This window comes from Dama dama, chromosome 7 (genome assembly GCF_033118175.1).
Source record: "Dama dama isolate Ldn47 chromosome 7, ASM3311817v1, whole genome shotgun sequence".
Taxonomy (NCBI): Eukaryota; Metazoa; Chordata; class Mammalia; order Artiodactyla; family Cervidae; genus Dama; species Dama dama.
Window position 1 is genome coordinate 51,744,848 of NC_083687.1, and position 7,008 is coordinate 51,751,855.

A 7,008-nucleotide genomic window follows, 5' to 3' on the forward strand; every position below is an offset into this window, starting at 1 on the left:
TAACCCAAAAAGGTGCATTTAAAAACCAGAAGCCAAAGGCAGGGGGAAGATTCCAGGGCAGAGTCCAGGGCATGGCCAGTCTTCGAGGCCCGGAAGCCACAAGGGAGGGTCCCCCCAGCTGAGATGGGCTGTCTCTCCCCCTGCCTGAGCCTGAGCCGGTGGAATCAGTCCTGAGAAAGGACAGTGGGCGAGGGCTACAGTCAGACTGCCCGAGGGGAAGGCCCTGAGTCCCGGGGTGTTTCCTGCAGGAGCCGGGCACACCTGCCACGAGGCGGGGCAGGTCTTGGTTCATGAAACAAAGTCCAGATGGCGCGGCACAAACCCGATCAGGTCAAGCCCTTCCCTCTGCTGGGGCCGTACTCGAAGGCACCAGGAAAACAGACTTTAAGCTGCTTGCAGAGAAAAACAACCCGGTCTCAAGGACGGAAGGCATCATGTCAAGTTACCTCTTTAATTCAAAGCAGAGGGTTTGGAAGGAGCTCCTTAAGCAGGTGTCAGACGGAAAGAAAGGAGTCAGCAGCTAAGCAAGCATCCAGCAGAGTGGGGGTGGGGGAGAGCAAGCCGGTGGGAGGGGGTGGGAAGGGAGCTGGGAGGGGGCTGGACAGGGGAAGGGGGAGGGCAGGGAGGGGGACGGGGAAGTGGGGGCAGGGGAGGAGAGGAGGGGGCGGGGGGCAGGGAGGGGGAGGGCAGGGAGGAGAGGAGGAGGACAGCACCAAGAGTCCGAAGATGAGAGGAAATAACTGCTGAGAAAGGAGCGTGTGTTACTAAGGGCACCGGTGGTGAAGAGTGAGTCTGTTTAAAGGTAAAGCGCAGGTCGCACATCAGGAACTGTTGTTGCCCAGGAGACTGTGATTAATGCAAACCTGGACAGCGCACCAGTGACTGTAAGTTTGGCCAGGGCTGCTGTAACAAAGCGCCTCAAACTGGGGACGGCAGAAATTTCTCCTCTCCCAGATCTGGAGGCTGAAGCCTGCAGTCAAGGAGATGGCAGGGTGGGCTCCTCCCGGGGGCTGGCAGGGGGACCTGCTCTAGGCCCTCTCGCAGCTCCCAGGGGTCACCAGCAGCCCGGGGTGTTCCAAGGCTTGTAACGACCATCCCACCCCAGTCTCGGTCTGTGGTCTGTGTCAGACCGTCCGTCCCCCTGTAAGGACAACAATCCCAGTCACCAGTATGGCCTCATTCTAACCTGATCACACCTGCAAAGACCCGGTCTCAGAGGCCCACGGTCACAGGGACCACGGTAGGAACAATCCTTGGGGGAGCTCCATTCAGCCAGCAGTAGTTCAACAACAAGTGAAGAGGAAGCTGGCAGGAAATGGAAGCAGCCCGAGAACTCCAATATCCCCGTCTTCACTCAGAAGAGACAGTTGATCTGTTCTCAAGTGGAGACAGGCAGTATAGACGTGTGTGTGTGTGTGTGTGTGTGTGTGTGTGTGTGTGTGTGACTGTAAAATCCCAGCCCACTCATTTTTCTGTAGGGCTTCCCAGGTGGCCCAGTGGTAAAGAATCGTCTGCCAATGCAGGAGACTCATGTTCAATGTCTAGGTGGGGAAGATGCCCTGGAGGAGGGCATGGCAACCCACTCCAGTATTCTTGCCTGGAGAATCCCATGGATGGAGGAGCCTGGCGGGCTACAGTCCATGGGGTCACAAAAAGTCAGACACGACTGAGAGACTAAATAACAGTAACTCATTTTTCTGTAATCTCTTACACTAAGAGGAATAATCTCTTTTGTGGTAAAGAGACACTTGTCTCAAGAGTATAAAGTATAAAAATAGAGACACTTTATTTTTATCCTTCTATAAAATAAGTAAATGTTCAATGTAAAGATTCCTGTTCTTTTAAAGACCCTAGTGACAGCTTACAAGGTTGTTCCTTAAGCAGTTCTGATACTAACTTCCTCCCCAACAACCACCAGAACAATCACAAGTGTATGAATAAACCAGCGACCTGGTTATATTGAAAGTCCTGGCAGCCAGCAGCATGCTCACTTCATAGCTGCTGCTTAATGTCAGCTAAATTGGATTATTTTGTTTCTAATTGCGCAGGGTTGTACCAGATAACATACAACCAAGCTGGAGCTGATAAGCCCTCTGGAATCCTGAGCCAAAAGAGGTACATGGTGTCCAGTTTTCAAGGACTGCATCTTTCGTTTCTCTTTCACACCCAGCAGCCTAACTCTGGGAGGTTATTTCCAGACAAAGCTGAGGGGAAGAGGGCACAGCGGTCTGCAGTTGGGCTGACCGTGTAGAGAATGGGAAGATGAGTACCTTCTTTTTCTCTGGAGTGTATTTCATGCCCCTTGATCTAAAGTCACGTTCTCCGGCTACACAGAGATCCCATCCTTGGACCTCAGGATCTGCTGGTGAAAAGCCTTGGGGTTACGACGCCAGCTCTTGGAGCCCAGCCCCGTTCCTGCACATGAGTTGTTACTCCTGGGACCCGGCTCCTTCCCTGCACACGCGTCTCAGCGGTGAGCGGATGCTGGCTCAGAAAGATGCCGCGGGGTGTGTGGAACATCCACACTCCATCACCCACCGAGAGTCCGCCATCCCCCATCTCCCGCACGACCCCCTCCAGCCTGCTGGGAGGCCACACAGAGGACTTGGGTTTAGCCCAGACCTGGCCTCTGCCATCACTGACAGGCCCTTGGGGAGGCAGCGTGGGGCTGCATCCATCCATCCGGGTGGTGGCTCCCTCCCTCCCTCCGTGCGGTCGGCATTCCGCTCAGTCACAGACCTGGGGTCTCGCAGGGGTGTCCGCTGTCCAGGCCTGTCCTGACCCATCGTGGAGCCAGTCAGGGGCAGAAGCCACCCGCTGGGCCGGCCGGCTCTGGGACCTTGGGCCCCGGCTGCCCAGCTGGGCTGCTCTCAATCTGGGCTGCCAAGAGCTGGGGACAATGGCCTCATGGAACTCGGGTCTAGTCCTCGTACCAGCAGGAACCCAGATGGGCCCCATTCCCAACCGCCGTGGTCTCTGTCAGACACACACAGACACACACACATACTCACACACGGCACAGATGCACGCACACACTCCAGTTGCCTTCCAAGCACAGCACCAGAGCAGTCAGCAATGCTGGACCCCACTTACCAGGACTCTGGCCCAGATGGGGGCCCCCTCGCCTCCCCCACTCGGTCCCCACGCCCTTGTGCACGTGGCCTCCCCCCCATGCTGTTCCTTCCAGCTCCGACCTCTTAGTGCCTCTGGGACCGACTGAGGAAGAGCATCCGTTTCCCGAGCCCCGTTTCCCTCTGTCCCTGACCCGAGCCTTCCTCCTAACCCACAGGATGTATTTCTGCATCCTTCCCGGAGCAGTGATGTCTGTGTACAAACTCCCCCAAACCCCTGGCAGGGTTCTGGAGGCTGCTTTCTCGGCCACTGAAGACAGCTCCCTGGAGGCCTGGTCTGCACTCTGTAAGGCCAGAAGTTATCCAGTCCCCGAGACTGCTGCTGTTTCTGCCAGTTTTACTGTGGCCAGAGGCTGGTGGCCGGCTGGCACCTCACCAGCCCCACACAAGCAGCACCGATGTTGCGAGGATGCTGTGGGGAGGAGCCTGAGGACCACGTTCCAGAAGCCGCACCAGCATCGAGTTGTAAGAACAGTACCAAGAACTCCTACCTGTTCTGTACCCAGTTCTCCACTGTTAACAATGACCACATTTACTTTATCACTATTAATAAGTGCATAGGTTTAATGTAATCTCCCCAAATGACCTAAAGAGCTTCCTTCCTTCACAAACAGACAAGCAAATTCACTGAAAATAAGCAAGTAAGCACAGTCCAGCAAGACTCTAAAGCAGAAGAGAAAAAAAAAAGAGAGAGAGAGAAATAAAGCAGAAGAGAGAAACAAGGAGAGATTGGTCTCCCCGGTTCTTAAAACCCTCACAAGGCCTTGGTGATTAATACAGAATATGAATAGACACACAGCCCACTGGAACAGCAGAGAAAGTCCAGAAATAGCCCTGAGTGCCCATGGGACATTAATATATGACAAATGGGGTCAAAAGAGGATTTTGTGGTAAACAGCGTAGGGACCAGTGGCTGGTTGTTGGGGGAAGGGAAGCGGGGACCACCCAGAGTCCATCCAGAGAGACCCCATGGTAAAGTTGTCAATTGGAAAGTAAGCCCCTGCAAGTGCTGCCAGAGGGGTCTGTAAGTGGGCCTGATCTATGCCCCCTGCGTCCACCACACAGAGTTCAGACCCCTCGCTCCCTCATTCTGGGCCCTGGACTGCTGTCCACGGGGACACCACCCGCAGCAGGCTTCTCCCAGCGTGGAGCTACGGCCAGACAGGGAGGTGCGAGGAACGTGAGGGTGGGGTGCTCGCTCCTGGTCCCCCCAGACGGGGGCCCCTCTCTAGGCAGCCTGGTCTACACGTTCCCTCCCTGCAGGCTGCATGACTCCTCCACCCCGGGGGGCCCAGGGTGATGGCCTCTCTTGCTGCAGGGCCCCCATTCTCACCTCTGGGCCCCCCAACACTTGCCCAGGCCCTTGTCATTAGTCGCTTTGTATGCAATCCCCACTTGGGTCACCAGACTTTGAGTGTGCCCTGTAATTCCTGTTGGGACTCTAAATAGAATAACCTTGGAGTTGACAGACATATGGAACTAGGTCTCAAAATCCAGCAGCCAAAACACAGAGGTGAACAGCTGCAAGCATAGAGACTTCCCGGGTGGTCCAGTGGTTAAGACTTCGCCTTCTAATGCTGAAGGTGCCTGCTCGACCCCCAGTTGGGGAGCTGAGACCCCAGGGTGCCTCTCAGCCAAAGAGCCAGGACACAGAAAGAAGCAATGTTGTAACAGATTCAAGAGGGACTTTGAAAATGGCCCCCAGTTTAAAAAAACTGCAAATGTGAGCAGCAGCCACTTCCATACAGAAAACCAAACCAAACCGCAACCCAGAAGGGAAAGCGAAAAGGGCAGAACCTGGGAAACTGCACCTCCCGACACAGAGAAGCGTTTTTCTCCAAAATACATGAAGCGCTCTCAGAGATGAAAGCAGAGAAGACCACAAGACCAACAGAAAAACAGGCCGAGGTCACAGGCGGTTCACAGAACAAGAAATACACATGGTTCAAAACACGTGCAAGCCTGACAGTCAGAGACGCCTGCAGTCAGTGCAGCAGGACGCAGGTCTCATCGGCCAGCTGGGAAGGCGGTGGGAGTCTGACCAAGCACTCTGGTGTCGGGGGGCGAGGGTGCCCAGGTGCCCACGCTGTTGTCCTTTCTCAGTGGATGTGCCCGCCTGCCTGTGAGGGGCACGGCCAGCAAGACCTCCAACGGCCTTTCCCCGACTCCGTGACCTGCTCCTGGGGCTACCCCTGACGCGGGGACACTGACCTCTGACCAGGTGGCTCCCTGTAGGATTGTTTGTGATTATAAAACACGTGCAACCAGCAAGTGGCCAAACCCGAGCACCTGGCTAGGTAACCCGATGACTTACCAGGGCCTGTCTCTGTGAGGAGGAAGAGGACGCTCCCTTGGAGCTAAAAGCAAAATGTTCCCTGGGCACTTGGCTAGGTGAAAACAGAGTAAGTGCAAAAAGCATGGTGCATTTGGCGTGCCAACTCTGGGGTAAGAAGGTAGGAAATAGGAACATGCATGTCTTTGGTCTTGAGTTTGCACAGAGAAGGGAGGCCGAAGGTATAAGGAAATTGGGGAGGACACAGATGCGGGGTGGGGGCCAGGCCAGGTGGGAAGGAGGAGTCTCAGTGCCGACCTTCCTTACTGCTTCAGTCCATGAACGGGTGCTTATGCCCAAGGATGGAGCGTAAAGGAGTCAAGGATGCAGGGGAGATGGAGATATCGACCACGCTGCAGAGTTTGAGAGAACGGTGGCCATCCTCCGTGAGGGTGGCAGGGCCGCAGTCTCTGAGGTCAGAGGTGAAGAGTGTGGCACTTGGGATAGAAGGGACCTCAGCTTGGACCTTGCTGTTTCTGCCTTCCTGCTGGACGCTGACCTGACCCCTCTGAGCTCAGTGTGCACGACTGGGCAATGGGTCTCTCAGCCCTGATGTCACAGGGTCCTGAGGATGTCATCGACGTCCTGGCAAAGCGCTGGCTCATAGGAAATACAAGACACTATTGTTTCCATAGCTTTTAGCAGATGTGTTGAAAGGTTAGAGTTTAATTGCCCATGTGAACTCTTTTTACCAAAAATTCTCCCTGGAAAATGAAATTGTTGTCTTCCAAATATACACTGAGTCTTCTGTTTTGAGAAGCGTGGCTGAGGGCTCTTTGCTCACTGTGACTCCAACATTTAACAAGTGCATCCAGCATGGAAACTTATACATGACCACGTGTAAAACAGACAGCCAGTGGGAAGCTGCAGTGTAACACTGGGAGCTCAGGTAAGTGTGGGCTTCCCGATAGCTCAATTGGTAAAGGATCCGCCTGCAATGCAGGAGACCCTGGTTTGATTCCTGGGTTGGGAAAATCCACTGGAGATGGGATAGGCTACCCACTCCAGTATTCTTGGGCTTCCCTTGTGGCCTGGCTGGTAAAAGAATCCGCCCGTAATACAGGAGACCTGGGTTCGATCCCTGGGTTGGGAAGATACCCTGGAGAAAGGAAAGGCTACCCACTCCAGTATTCTGGCCTAAAGAATTCCATGGACTCTATAGTCTATGGGGTCACAAAAAGTCGGATACAACAGTGACTTCACGGTTGATTCACATTGTTGCATGGCAGAAATCAACACAACATTGTAAAGCAGTTATCCTCCAACTGAAAATAAAATAATTATTTAAAAAAAAACACAAGCATGTCCAGGAGGCAGGAGGGTGCAGTTGGTGCAGGGCTCCCCTCCCCCCACCCCCCTCACCCTCCAGGGTCCCCTCTTCGCTTCATCCTTTCCCGTTTCTCCTGTTCCTCCTCCCTCCCCTCTCCCTCCTCCCTCCCCCCTCCCCCGCCACCCCGGCCTCTGCAGCCACAGATGACCTGGCTCATGAGGCCTTCTGGTTGCCTGAGAGGTAGATTTGATTATCTCTGTTTCGCTAATGAGAAC

General features: G+C 54.5%; 1 long non-coding RNA gene across 1 annotated transcript; it reads left to right on the forward strand.

Moving 5' to 3' along the window:
* The first annotated feature begins 355 nt into the window (after positions 1-355).
* On the forward strand, positions 356-6,683 carry LOC133059217 (uncharacterized). Its single transcript, XR_009693505.1, has 3 exons — positions 356-491; positions 2,049-2,115; positions 2,335-6,683. It is a non-coding gene; the product is annotated as an uncharacterized LOC133059217 (long non-coding RNA).
* The last annotated feature ends 325 nt before the right edge of the window (positions 6,684-7,008 follow it).